This window comes from Mustela putorius, unplaced genomic scaffold (genome assembly GCF_011764305.1).
Source record: "Mustela putorius furo isolate JIRA1106 unplaced genomic scaffold, ASM1176430v1.1 tig00000460_pilon_pilon_pilon, whole genome shotgun sequence".
Lineage (NCBI taxonomy): Eukaryota > Metazoa > Chordata > Mammalia > Carnivora > Mustelidae > Mustela > Mustela putorius.
Genome location: NW_025421389.1, coordinates 3,695,083 through 3,710,083, shown reverse-complemented (window position 1 = coordinate 3,710,083; position 15,001 = coordinate 3,695,083). Strand labels below are relative to the sequence as shown.

The following is a 15,001-nucleotide window of genomic DNA, read 5'->3' as shown; positions in this document are numbered from 1 at the left end:
AATACAAATCAAAACCACAATGAGATATCTCTTCACACCAGTCATAATGGCTAAAATTAACAAGTCAGGAAATGACAGATGCTGGCGAGGATGTGGAGAAAGGGGAACCCTCCTCCACTGTTGGTGGGAATGCAAGCTGGTGCAGCCACTCTGGAAAACAGCATGGAGGTTCATCAAAATGTTGAAAATAGAACTGCCCTATGACCTAGCAATTGCACTACTGGGTATTTACCCTAAAGATACAAACGTAGTGGTCTGAAGGGGCACGTGTACCCGAATGTTTATAGCAGCAATGTCCACAATAGCCAAACTATGGAAAGAACCTAGATGTCCATCAACAGATGAATGGATCAAGAAGATGTGGTATATATACACAATGGAATGTTATGTAGCCATCAAAAGAAATGAAATCTTGCCATTTGCGACAACATGGATGGAACTAGAGCATATCATGCTTAGCGAAATAAGTCAAGCAGAGAAAGACAACTATCATATGATCTCCCTGATATGAGGAAGTGGTGAAGCAACATGAGGGCTTAAGTGGGTAGGAGAAAAATCAATGAAACAAGATGGGATTGGGAGGGAGACAAACCATAAATGACTTTTAATCCCACAAAACAAACTGAGGGTTGCTGGGGGGCGGGGGGTTGGGAGAAGGGGGGGTGGGGTTACGGACATTGGGGAGGGTATGTGCTTTGGTGAGTTCTGTGAAGTGTGTAAACCTGGCAATTCATAGACCTGTACCCCTGGGGATAAAAATATGTTTATAAAAAATAAAAAATTTAAAAAAATTGTCTGCCTTGGATGTTTCTTTAGGTCTCAATTTCATTATTGGGCCACTGTGTGCACATCATAAACTTTGTTTTTTTCCTTCCATTAACCTGTGTTATGTAAGATTAATTCTTAGTCCAGCTGGAAGGCCTAGAAGGCTAGAGGAAGAACTTTTCTCCCCTTACATCACCAAGTTATATATCTTGGCACACAATGAGTGTTTATTATTATTATTATTATCATCATCCATTATTATTATTAGTCATCTCAATCCAATGACACTGCCTGTATGCACAATGACGGAGAGTGCAAAAAGTCTCTGAAATGTTTTGAGGAAATCCCAAGTGCCAGCCAATTGTCTCTGCAATTGCTTTGTATTTAATTTAGGGAAGGATGTTCCTCTGGCTATCAGAAAAGAATATGGGGCCTTAAGTGTAATATAGTTTAGGAAAAGTTATTCATGAATATATTCAACTGTATAATTTAACTAAATATAGATTTTTTTTAAGATTTTTATTTATTTATTTGACAGAGATCACAAGTAGGCAGAGAGGCAGGCAGAGAGAGGAGGAAGCAGGCTCCCTGCTGAGCAGAGAGCCCGATGCGGGGCTCGATCCCAGGACCCTGGGATCATGACCTGAGCTAAAGGCAGAGGCTTTAACCCACTGAGCCACCCAGGCGCCCTAAATATAGATTTTTAAATTAGAACATTACCAACCCCAGAAGTATGCTATTTGTCCTTTTCCCAACAATTCTAACACCTTCTATTCAGAAGTAACTTTCTTGATGCCACTGTCAATTTCTGACTCTTTGTCTTGGTGTATAGAAATGCAAATTTATTTTTGTTCTGTATTTAGAAACTTATTTAAGGTCTCTAAACAATGCAAATAGCTTTTCTATAGATTATTTTGAAATTTCTATGCATACGATTAGATACTTTACCAATAATAAAACTTTTGTTTTTACTTCCCAATTATCATACATTTTGTTGTCTTCCTGAGCTGACAGGGGACTGCTATAGCAGGAATTCTTGTCTATTTTCCACTCTCAAATTGAATGTTTCTAATATTTTGCTATTCTGTTTGTCTATCTATTTATCTCTCATCTATCTATCATCTATCATCATCTATCTATTTAAAGATACCTTTAGAGGCTTAGGAAGTTCTTTTTATCCTCTTTAGATAGTAGGAGATTTTTTTTTTTTAATCATAAATAAATGTTGTATTTGATCAACAATTCTATTCTATTGAAATAACCTTATCATTTTTCTTGTTTACTCTTTAATGTGGTAAATTACATTAATTATTTTTCCCATGTTAAACCAAATTGGTTTCCTATGTAAAGCTCAACTTGTTTACATAGTATCTTTTTCTAGATGCTGCTGTTTTCTATTTGCAAATATTTCATTTAGAACTGTTTATATCTATGTTCATGAGAGTGATTGTTTTTTTATTTTGAGAGTGATTGGTTTTTATATTTACTTCCCATACTCACACTTTGAAATATGGTTTTTATATTTACTTCTTATACTCACACTTTGAAATAGCTGTAAGATTCGAATTATTTATTCTTTGGTAGAACTTTCCAATAAAAATATCTAGGTCTGCAGGATTTTGGCTGTGTGCATGTAAATGTTTTTTAACTATTAATATAATAGTAGACTACTTAGATTTTCCAGTTCTTTTGAGTCAGCTTGGGAAATTATGTTTTATTTATCCATTTTATATAAATATTCAACTTTGTTGACATTCAATTATTCTTCAAAATCTTTTAATACCTTTTCAATTTGTTTGTAGAATCTGTGCTTAAGTTTCCATTTTTTTCTCTTATTTTATTTATTTTTTAAATATCTTCCCTCATTTTCTAGATCACTAGAAACATGGGACTTTTTTTTAGCTTTTTTGAAAGGACCAATATTTGGCTTTATCAGTCATCTAATTGTGCTTGATATTTATTAGGGTAATTTAAATAATTTTGGTTTAATCATTTTCTTGTTTAATCTGTTCATGTTGCTTTCCTAATTTCCTAAGACAGATGTTTAGTTCTTTAATTTCAGTTTTTTTTTTTTTTTTTTTTTTACTTTTCTAATGTAAGTACATAAAACCATAGATTTTCCTCTAAGTTCTGGAATACAAGGGAGATATGTTAAATCATCTCTGATAGTAGATTCACATATTTTTTTTTATAGACTTGTTCATTTTTATTTTCATGTTTTGAGGCAATGTTATGAGATTGTTACAGATTTAAAATTGTTACGTTTATTTGATCACTCTAAGTATGTTTATATAGTAATTATCTTTATGCTTCTTTTGTAGTCTGTTTTCTGATATTGATACAGCTAAATAAGTTTTTTTGAATGCTTGTATTTAACTGATAAATCTTTAACATCAGACTTTCCTATTTTCTTATGCTTTAAACATATGACTGTTAGATTTTTATTTTAGCTCAGTATTAATACTATTGTCTTAACGATTAGGGATACTTTTACTACATTATTTCATGTTTTTGGTTTGTGCCTCAAATGAAACATGAAATAATTTAGTAAAAGTATTCTTAACATTAAGACATTAGTATAAATATTAGCATAAAATTAGTTTATATATATGTTTATTATTACATTATATATTATATGTATATGTATATGATGTACATATGTATATGTATATACATATGTTTATGTATATGTATATACATATGTTTATGTATATGATATATATATATATATATATATATATATATATACACACACATATATGCTATGCTACTGTTTTCAAGCCTTTGGGTTTTTTCCCCCAGGCTTTGAGATTTAAAATATTATTGTTTTATATGACAACTTTTGTTTACCTTTACATACATTTTAATATATATTAATACTTCCACTGGTTTTCATTCACTGTTGTACCTTAAGTACCTGGGATTATATTCATGTTTAGTACTACACTGAACAATGAAGTATAAATTAGGGCTGCTAGCCCTTAATTACAGCACCTAAATGGAAGATTTCCCCTCTGAGACCCAAGATCAATAACTGTTCTTATGGTTTTCTGAGTGGATTGATTATATAATCAATCTTATGAGTTTTCTGAGTGGCTTGATTATATAATGTTAAGTTTTATGTGGCAGTGGTATATATATATACATGTATATATTTGTCATTTTTGAGCTTAACCTTATAAGAGGCATGCCCCAAGCTTTGTCTTTTTCCTTCTCAGCCTATCAATATGAGAAACCAATGTTTAATGTCAGCAAATGCCCTAGAGGTGAAAATCAGCTTCATCGCTGGATAAGCTCAGATCTTGGCTTTAACATTTTTCCTGACTTTCTGGCCAGCTCATTGAGAAAATCAAGATATTTGAATACAATTTATTTATATATTTATTTTTAAGTCATCAATTTTTTTTCTTTTAGGAAAATTTGTGCAGTTTTCTGTTATATTGAACTTAAATATAACTTTTAAAATTATATAGTAAAAGTGGATGCCCCAAAACAGATGTGAATTGAATCCTTCAAAGTCTAACCTTTGGCTACTAAATTAAACACAAACTCAATCTGGCTTTCCAATTCTCCTCAGTTTGTCCTCAGCTATTCAATCTTTCCAGCTAATAGTACTTCCTTTTCAAAAAAGTGCCCTGTATTCATGACTGTTTTTGCAAATTCTGAACTGTCTAAAATACATTCTATCTCTGGGGCAACTGAGTAGCTCAGACAGCTAAGTGTCTGACTCTTTTTTCAGCTAGGGTCATGATCTTGGGGTTGTGATGATTAAGCTCCCCATCAGGCTCCACACTCAGTGGAGATTCTGTTTTAGGATTTTCTCTTTTTCCCTCTGTCCCTCACCACCTCACTCTCAGGCACACTCTCTCTTTCTCTTTCTCAAAGAAAAATTAATGAATCTTAAAAAAATAAATAAATAAAACACATTGCACCTCTACATGTCAAAATCCTATTCAAGGAACATTTCAAATGACAGTTCATCCAAGTTTCCTCTCATCTTCCACCAAGATTTTATTTTCTTTTTTCTTAACTCTCAAAGTTTTTTTGTACAGTGGAATAGACCAAGAACTGATTTGACTTCAAAGAGAATTAGGGTCCCTTTCTGATTCTCCAACTTCTATGTGTGTGACCTTAGGCAATCTCTTTATGACTCAATTACTTTATTTAAAACAGGAATGATTATATCTTCCTTATAATATTACCTTATTGTGAGGATTGAAATAAAGTAATGCATATATAAAATAGCCAGTTCTCAATAAGTGGTATTTTATCATTATCTTCAATATCCTGTTAATGATACCTAAATAATATTTATTAAGTACCCTGTGTTAATAAGCCTATGTTAGCATTACCTTAAATATCTTGTGTTACAGTTACCTATGCTTTAGTTTTATTGCCTATTAGGCAATTGCCTCATTTGGGAATGGAAATCTTTCTTACTTATCTCGGAATGAATGACAGAGTGTCTTACATTCAATATAGTTTGAAATAAATTTTGTTTACACTGAAATAAACTGAATTGAATAGAAGAGTATCTAGATGGTATGGTATTAGGGAAAAGAGAAATGAAGCTACCATTACAATTAGAAAGAGAAACAAAACCAAATTGGTACTCTGAAACCTCCAGATCCAACTAAAAACACGGATGTCATCTTATATTTATATATCTATTTATCTATGTATTTATTGATTTATCGATTCATAAATAATTCTGTTATTCAAGTAAAGCAAAGTAAGCATGCTAACAATAAAATTTATTTAGGTTATTTTTATGAAAATGATCTATAGGTTGTTTTTCATTGTCATCAAGGTTGTCATTCTAATTCCCATTATGAATCAACCATAGTTAAATTAGATCTTGATTTATGCGAAAATTGAAAAGAAGTGACTATGTAACTCTCAGAGTAAGTTAAAAATCTCCATTATAAAATACTTTCTTTTAAACATTCTCAGAGTCTTCTTTTTCACTATTTTATATTAAATGAAGAGTCACTTGGGGAGGTAGTAGGATCAGTCAGTAGCATGTACATAGATGCTTGAATTCCCAAGTATTTTGGATGTTGTTTGTATTAAGGACAAATTAAGCTGAAAGTTGTAGTCTGGGGGGCTTTTGGAAAAGAAAAGCTTTTAAGCAATTAATGGATTGTTCAAGTTGTGCCTATGTGGAGAGCATAACCAGGCAACTTGTGTAGCAATTTATAGTAACTGGGGTAAATGAACCATAGTTAGAAGTAGAATTTATGAACTGTTTGCTAAATTGGTAATTAGCTAGCAATATAATGCTACAAACTGGAGGTGTTCGTAGCAAAACAGAGCTGGGATTATCTTGTTGGCATTTACTGTTTAAATTAACTGACTTCCTCAGTGTTACCTCAATTGGGAGTTAAGGCCTGTTTTGTTATATTTAACATTTTTTTTTTTTTTAAGTAGAAACAAGAAAAACTGGTGGTAAGATCAGGAAAAAAAAGACTGAAGATCTTTGAAAAGGAACTTTTGAAACCTTAATTTTGAGAAATATTGGTAACATATAAGTTAAGTTGTTCTTATATGCTTGTCTTCTGTGTTCAAATGAATGTCATTAATTTGAAGATTTGAGACCAAATATTATACTACCTAAACACACTGTTGAAGGTACAATCATTTGAAAAATGTGAGAATTCTTTTGTCTTTTCATTCCTATTCAACTATTTGGCATGGTGTGAGCACATTTTTTCTCAGTAAATTTGAATTATTTGGGGTTATTTACTGTTTGAGGGAGACCAAGTTAAGAAACACGGAACACCTATCAAAACAGTGTGGATCTACAATGGGAAAAGTGTAAAAGCACAGAGCAGAAGCATTGCAATAACGCCACCTTAGAATTATTCCATCTATAACATTAGATCAATTGATCAGTGTCATTAAAAAAAGGACAATAAATATTTCTTATAATTGGATTGCCAATCAATATCAGTGTGGTCTAGTTTGTCACAAAGTAAAATGTAGAAAAAGAAATTAAAGGTAATATGAAATTTTGGCCACACCATGTGTTAGTTTTTAGTTGGGTACCCTGTCTTTTATTAGAAGTAAAATTAGATTTAAATTAGGTTCTTCATTTGGAGGATTTTCTGGACTTTTGTGAGGAGCGTGTGTGTGTGTGTGTGTGTGTGTGTGTATGTGTGAAACAACTTATGAAGTTGATCATGCAGCTTTTGAGTATAGACAGGGAAGCTGAATCCTTTTGGCACTAAGAAGGAATTTTATCACCATTCTCCATGTAGACTGAAATGCAGCATCATTGCTAAACAATTTGATTGTTAGGATCATCAAAGAATTATTGACTAGCAGCAAGCTTGGTTTTAAGCTTCTTTGTGATGGATGATTTTGAACAAGTCACTTTATCCATTTGAGTTAAAACATTTTATTTATTTAAGAAATAGAGAGAGGGAGAGAGACAACAGAAGCAGGATGAGGGCCAGAGGGAGAAGCAGACTTCCCGCTGAGCAGGGAGCCAACTTGGGCCCAATCCCAGGACCCTGGGATCATGATCTGAGCCAAAGGCAGATGCCCAACAGACTGAGCCACCCAGGCACCCCATTCCTTTGAGTTTAAATTTCAAAATGTGTATGCCAGAGATGACAACATCTAAATTAGAGGACTGTGAACTGACACATATAGAAACTAAATTAAAGATTAGAAGTTGACTTAATTCATTTATCTAACTTCCTAGTAACTACAGCTTCTTGGTAATTATATCAGCTTGAGCATTTCCAAAGCTGAGAAAGTATAGGAAGTGTCTTTTCCTTTGAGTTAGTATTTCAAATGTTGTTGAGTTTGACCAGCAAGCTACAAGGAAGGGAGAAGAGAAAGTGGGGAAGTTTGAGTTAAGATGATTAAATAGGAAAATGAAAACCCTGTTCTGGGGAATGGTGAGTATCTCTGTAGTTTGAAGCTACAATATTTAAAATTTTGGGGGGAGGGGGCAGCAGAAATGGGTAGAGAACAAACACGGAGAGAGAGAAAAAGATAGTTGAACAGGTGGGTAAAGATGCTGAACTTCATGTTAGTAGTACCTTGTATATTTTATTCATAACTCCATTGCGGGCATTGAGCATTATAGCATATAGACCCTTAAAATATTAGGTAGAATCATATGAAATTCTTGCTATTCACTCATTTTAAACAGACAAAAATGGAACATATTTCATATAGTTCAATCTTTTATTTGATAGATGGTTTAATTAATAAATGTGGAAAAATACAGAGAACTTCAAATATACTCATGAATTATGGTTGTATTCAGTACAAGATTGAGATCAATAGTTTCAGCAGGAGGATGACACAGTCAAAGGTGTGCTTTGGAAAGTTTCTTCTAGCTATATGGAGAGGCATGGTTTATATGGGGGGGGGTGGGGAGAAATAAAAAGCACAATTTAGAATGTTTGCTAATTGAGATATTTTAAGAGCCTAAAATTCAGCATTGTCAAGAAAACAAAAAAAGAAACAAAGAAAGAAGAGATAAAGAGTAGAATGGTTACTATATACTTATTAGTTTGAAAATGTAATTTTCTCTTGTTGTGAAGGTTTGTTCAATTGGTCTGTTGATTGAAAGGATGTTAGAATAAGAGAAGGATCTATTCAAATGCAATTAAAGTTGAATCTCTAGGGCAAATTACATCAATTCTCCTGTAATAAACCTCTAAAAGACTAGGACAAGCAGTTTGAATTGTTTTCAAATCCAAGTAGTTTCTCTCTTTGAAGATTGAAAAAAATGCAGCAGAATGACTTAATACTTTTATTTTCATATGTTCAGATAAAATTAAACTTTTTGAATTATATGATTAGAAATATATGTGGTTTTATCTTTTTTTTTTAAAGATTTTATTTATTTATTTGACAGAGAGAGAGAGATCGCACGTAGGCAGGGAGGCAGGCCAAGAGAGAGGAGGAAGCAGGGTCCCGGCCGAGCAGAGAGCCCGATGCAGGCCTCCATCCCAGGACCCTGAAATCATGACCCACTGATCAGCAGAGGCCCAACCCACTGAGCCACCCAGACACCCCTATGTGGTTTTATCTTAAGAAAATTTCTTCTATAAATTTTTAATGTTACCATAACTTTCCTTACTGATTAGCTCAGTATAAAAATAATTATATACAATTTGTATCGTACAATTATATATAATAATTACATAAAAGTTGTAAAATATAGAAAAGCACAAAAGTAAAATTATACATAATCCATCTTTTAGAGAAAACCTATGAACAATTTATATTTATAGTCTCTATGCTTTATACTCTTTTGTGTTTCCATGTTTACAGGCCTGCTTTTATCTGTTGGAAATGTTCTTGGTTTTCCATATCTCTCTTTGTTATTTCTCTCAATGCCCCAGAGTCTCTTCCTCAAACGTTAATTTTGACACCAGTCAGTTAAACAAACCCATGTCAAATGTTCAGAGGTTACTAGGGCTCTAATGCAATTCAAGTAGACTAAGTCAATATGTTGTTTCCCATCTTTTTACATCTTATGTAGAGGTATTGTGACTCCTGGAAAACTGAAAAGACTGTGTATTTCTTTTTTGGCTAGAAGCAGCACATAGAACTATATGATTTCCAGAATCCATTGATATCAATATCCTCCAACCATATCAACATTCTTAATTTATATCACTACTTATTGGCATCATTGTTTATGAATCCCTTAAATCCTAAAATTTATATCTTCTCTCATCCCATTGCTGGATTCATAATCTCCAAGTTTATTTTGAATTTAATGTTGATAGGGTGGAATATGGAGAGTAATATTTTGCCACCTTAAAGAATTGTTTCCATGTAAGACAGGGTTTTAAGCCAAACTTTGTAGAGAGTCTTCATTAATGAACTTAGTAGATATGGAAATAAAGTAGAGGTTAGTGTAAGATTCCCTCTACTAGCTCTTATATTGATTTTGCTGAGTTTCAGCCATCTAGGCTTGAACAAGCTATTGATCATTTCTTAATTTAGCCCATTTTTATCTGAAGGGGTAATTCTTATTGGAGGCCTAGAATTTGCTTGTCTATATTCATAATTTCTAGTGCTGCTATGACTGAACCTTTTTCTACTTTTGTGTTTTTACTAGTATTTTAGAGGGAAGGTGGTGAAGGTTAATGAGGCCGAACCTTCTGCCATTAGTTTTCATTGAAACCAGGAAGTCAGTATCTTAACTTCATCACAATGAATGTGAGGTCATTTTCTTCTTTCCTGTCATCTCCTTAAACTTGGTGAAGCTATGGAGCAGCAAGTCACCATCCTGAGTGTTAACACATTGTATATTGTAAGCAGTTTGTAGATATTAAAACTTATGTGGTCAATTAACAACCTTCTCTTTCTTTAGATAAATAATATCATTTTGACCATTTTATTTCCTTTGAAACCATAGATTTTAATTTACAAAGGAAGTGAAGTGATATATTTTTGATATATGAATGTTCATATTCTCTCATTATACAATTTCTTAGGCACCAAAAACCCCCAAGATACCTACGGTCTACATTGTTTTATGTTCTTAATATGTAAAAGACATTGTCACAGAGGAAACAACAAAACAGCTTGTTCATTAGCAAACACAGCATGTAGGTAGAAACAAAGGGACCCTAATTATCTCCATGAATTCCTCTTCTTCCTTAGAAAAGGAAGACCCTATTTCCCCTCAGTAACAGTGTCCTTTAGGGCTTGTACTACAAGTATATTTTTCCATGTATCTGTGAGTCAGTATGTAAGCCTGATCATTTTTGCCTAATAAACGCAACATGAATTCCCACCAGAAGTCAACTAATGGGTACTTCAAGTGCAATTTTCTGTGTGTGTTAAATGGGGAAGTTAAAAACTTCACTGTTCTGAAGCTCCTTTGGTGTACAGGGAAGTTTTACAAAGGACATTTTTAGACAGTCCCATAAAAGAAAAATTAGACTCTAATACTTGCCCTCCATAGGATAATTTTTATTTTTTTGGATGCAGGATTTCTTTAGCACCCGTTGGAATTATAGTCCTTTGGCCAGAAATGAAAACTGGTACTTAAACCAGTTTTATATTTCAATAATTGTAAATAATTTTTAAACATGAATGGCATATTCCATGACCTTCAATAATAATTTATATATATGCAGATGGAAAGAAAACAAAACAAAACAAAAAAACTGTCTTTACCGAAGAGTATGCATTCTTCATATTGGACAAGATTGTCTTTGTCCTCAAAAAGTACAGGAAATTGAACATGTAATAATGAAGGCTTAATATTTGTGCACTGCTGGAGTGCTTCTGGGTGATTATATTTTAACAAAAGTTAATGGCCAAGTAATGGAAATAATGAGCTGAAGTGAAAATCCAATATGAGTTTGATAAGCAGAACATTTTGAATGAAAGTATACTAGAGGAAAAAATCTCCGTGGAACATTTCACATCTTAGTACTCCTGGACCTCATTAGTTTAGATTGAAAGTGGATATGATTGATAAAGAAATCTAAAGGAATGTGTGCTAGTGATCTTTAAAAGTGATGGGGCAAAACCTGGAGTTCCTTTAAAAGAAAATGGAAACCAAAAAAAAAAAAAAAAAAAAGGGAAGAAAGAGTAAAAAAAATTCTTTAAAAGGCTCTGTTTCCATTAACTCTCTACATATATTCACCTATTTGCACATGACCTATAATGTTGATGATGGAACAAATAAATGCTCAGTCTGCAATCAGAAACTATCTGAGAGATACTGAACTAAGAGTAGGTAAGGCTGATGAGAATGGTAAGTGTAGATTTGCAGTTCTGATGAACAAAGAATGTCACTTTAGAGAAACAGATTAATGAATAACATATTTATCACATGAAGAACCAAAATACTCCTTTAATCCCTTAAATCTTTAGAATCCATTCCTGTAACTACTGGAGAAAGAGAAACAGAAATATATGTCAGTATTCAAAGAATCAAAAGTTCAAATGATACCACCATCATCACCACCATCACTACAATCAGCAGCAACAGCATCAATATCATCACAAATAACATTCATGGAGCATTTATTATACCAGCCATGGTATTTTATAAAATTTCTTTCAATTCCCACAACCCAATGTGTTATACTTTTGAATTCTAGTTTTTAAGTAAGGAAATAAATTAATTTTATAAGGAAACTTCATAGTCTTCAGGATAAGCAGGGCAACTAAGTCTTGTTTTATACATTGGGTTATACTGTTATCCACAATGTTAAAATGCTTCATAAATTAAAACTGTATGGACTTATTAGCAGTCATCCTCATTATCAATAATAATATGGTTTACTTTTTGAGCAGCAGTTCCTATTGAACATTCTGTGATTTAAATAAGAAATAACTACACAGAACTCAAATTGTAATATAACTTATTATATAATTTAGGTGCATCATTTAGGGTCAAATGAATGAGATATTTTGTAATATATAAGTAGGTAACTTCTTTGTTAATCAGATTTATTCTGAAAGTCATATTATGTTCTAGTTATTACTTACTGAACTTTAAATTTTTAGAAAATGATTTACATATATTTTTAGTAGAAGAGATAAATTAAAAAACAAACAAAGACCATCCCCTTCCAACACAAACAAACAAAAAAAGACAAAATTTGAAAGATTCAATCAAAATTTGGAAGAAAAAGAGATGTCAATATGTCCTTTAGCATTCTGTTGATAAAACAAATGATTAACTATTAATCTTCAATTGTTATAACATTGCATTTACACTTTAGACTTAAATTGCAGTTGGCCATAGGTTTAAATTCTTTTTTTTTATTTGAGTTTCTGACATGTTTTCAAATAATTAAGTGAAATTAAGTGCTATTTTTCTGCAATTAACATCTTGCATTGCATTTTTATTTTCGTGCTCTGGACATAATTTTATGCTTTTTAAAGTGCTGTATTTTTCACATTTGAATGTTTCTTTTATAATACATTATTATTTTTGGTACTTTCCTCCAATAGAATACTAGTTTCTATATGCCTGCATAGGAAATTGCCATTTGCTTTTTCAATCTTTAATTTGAAATCAATCCAAAATAACTGTGAACATTGTGAATGAAAGACAAGTCTAATTCATTTAACATTTTTTCCAAATATTATAGGTTGGATAAGTGGGGAACCTATTTGATGTAGATCACATGAATATTAAATATACTTGTATTCCAATAAAATAAACCATGATTTGAACCTGTATTCCTAATGTGCAATAATGTGACATAAACTTTTCAAAACCTTATCAGTTTTCTAATACCTCCCTTTCCACTTAACTTCATATTCACAACTCTTATTAGGTGGTGTGTTTTATAACTGAGAAAAGTGAACTAAAAATTTTTATAAGAAAATAAGGTGTTACATGTAATTGGTATTTTATTTTAAAGAACATTTAATGTGTACATTTGAGATTTTTATTTTCAAGTTTCTATTCATATTTTTAGAAAAAATATGTAGGTATTTGAAAAATATCTACATATTGTAAATATGAAAAATATGTAGATATTTTTCAAATATCTACGTATGTCTTCTTACACTTCTACGTATAGCTTCATGTAAAGTCTTTCTATTGTTATTTAAATATTAGCCTTTTATTTTAATACTTGAATGTTTAATATTGTTATATCTAAATATATTGTATTCTTCATGAAACCTGGGATTACACAATAAAGTGACAAATTGTACATTAGTAAAAACAATATTTTGCAAGTGTGTCTGACAGTTTTAAATATAAAAATACTTCTGGAGTTATTAAATTAAACCAATTTACAAACATAAACAGATAGATAAGAGTTTACAAACATAAACATACAGATCAGAATAGGCAAAATGTTGATTAAATGTGGCCCAGTCTTGCTTTTAATTGAATAAATAAAAATACAAGTGTTTCACATTTTAGCCTCCTTCCTGAATGGTATTTTGACCAAAAGTATTTGAGACTTGTAAAACTGAGTGATCTGAGTTTGAAGCCAGTGTATTTGTTTCACTAGCTTAAGGAGATAGATGTGAGGAGAAAAGGAATCAAGAAAACTGGAAAATTTATAAACTGTTTTTCAATTTATGGGGATAAAAAGTTTAATATGTTTATATTTGTTGCAACAGAAAATTCATAATTTTGTTCCTCTCTCAATACATTTGCCTTGACAAATGTGATGCCACCTACTTTTTAAGACTCATGGGATGTCTATGAATACTTGCTGAGGAACATTCTATGGTAAACTGAAATAAATAGGACAAGATTCACATACTACCTATAAACAACACAAAGTAATGCATTTCGGATATAGTGGGTTACACCAATATGCCAAATACATTTTGATGATATAAAACTTTTTAGTGCAATAAGATAAAATGATAAACCATTTAAATTCTTTGATCTTACTATACAAAAATATTTTATTCTGCTTTAATAAGGGTTGTGTCAGGTATTTTTTTTTAATTTCTATGAGCAACAATACCAAAAGAATTCAATTCCACTCTAAGCAATTTAACCAAATGTAATTCAACCATTGATCTCACAGTTTGTCATTTTGCCCTGCTGCCTTTCTCAAGTAACAAAGATAAATTCTCTTTCAAAACAAGATACACTGGGGCACTTGGGTGGTTCAGTGGGTTAAGCCTCTGCCTTCAGCTCTGGTCATGATCTCAGGGTCCTGGGATGGAGCCCAGCATTGGGCTCTCTGTTCAGCAGGGAGCCTACTTCCTACAGCAACCCCCACCCCCTGCCCACCACCGCCTGCCTCCCTGCCTACTTGTGATCTCTCTTTCTCTCTCTCTCTCAATCTGTCAAATAAATGGGTAAAATCTTAAAAACCAAACCAAACCAAACCAAAACAAACAACCCCCCCCAAATACTCAATATAACCCATTTCAAACCCAGATGATCACCCTTTTCAGGCAATTATACATCCTTATGACTGAACTAAACCCAATCAGTCTGTCAATTATCTCATCTGAGACAAGCAGTTTAAATCAGTGTTTTTCAGATTAGAATGGGGAAAAAAAACACATTTCTAAAGAAAATTTTCAAATATTTCAAAATATTCCAAAATTACCGACAGAATTATTCAAATAAAACCCTAATACTGACATAAATTAATTTTTACTATATTATTACTTAGATCCAGACAGACATAAAATAAGGCATAAACTCCTTATCCTTATAGATCAAATGAAGAACAAAACCTTAAATGACGTATGCAACCTTATTTAAACATAATAAAGGATATTATTTTGTCAAAGCTGAATCACC

At 32.0% G+C, this 15,001-nt stretch overlaps 1 protein-coding gene across 2 annotated transcripts in view; it reads right to left on the bottom strand.

Moving 5' to 3' along the window:
* Nucleotides 1–15,001, bottom strand: part of CNTN5 (contactin 5) — a 1,359,165-nt gene that overhangs the window by 268,986 nt on the left and 1,075,178 nt on the right. The gene's annotated exons all lie outside the window — the stretch shown is intronic.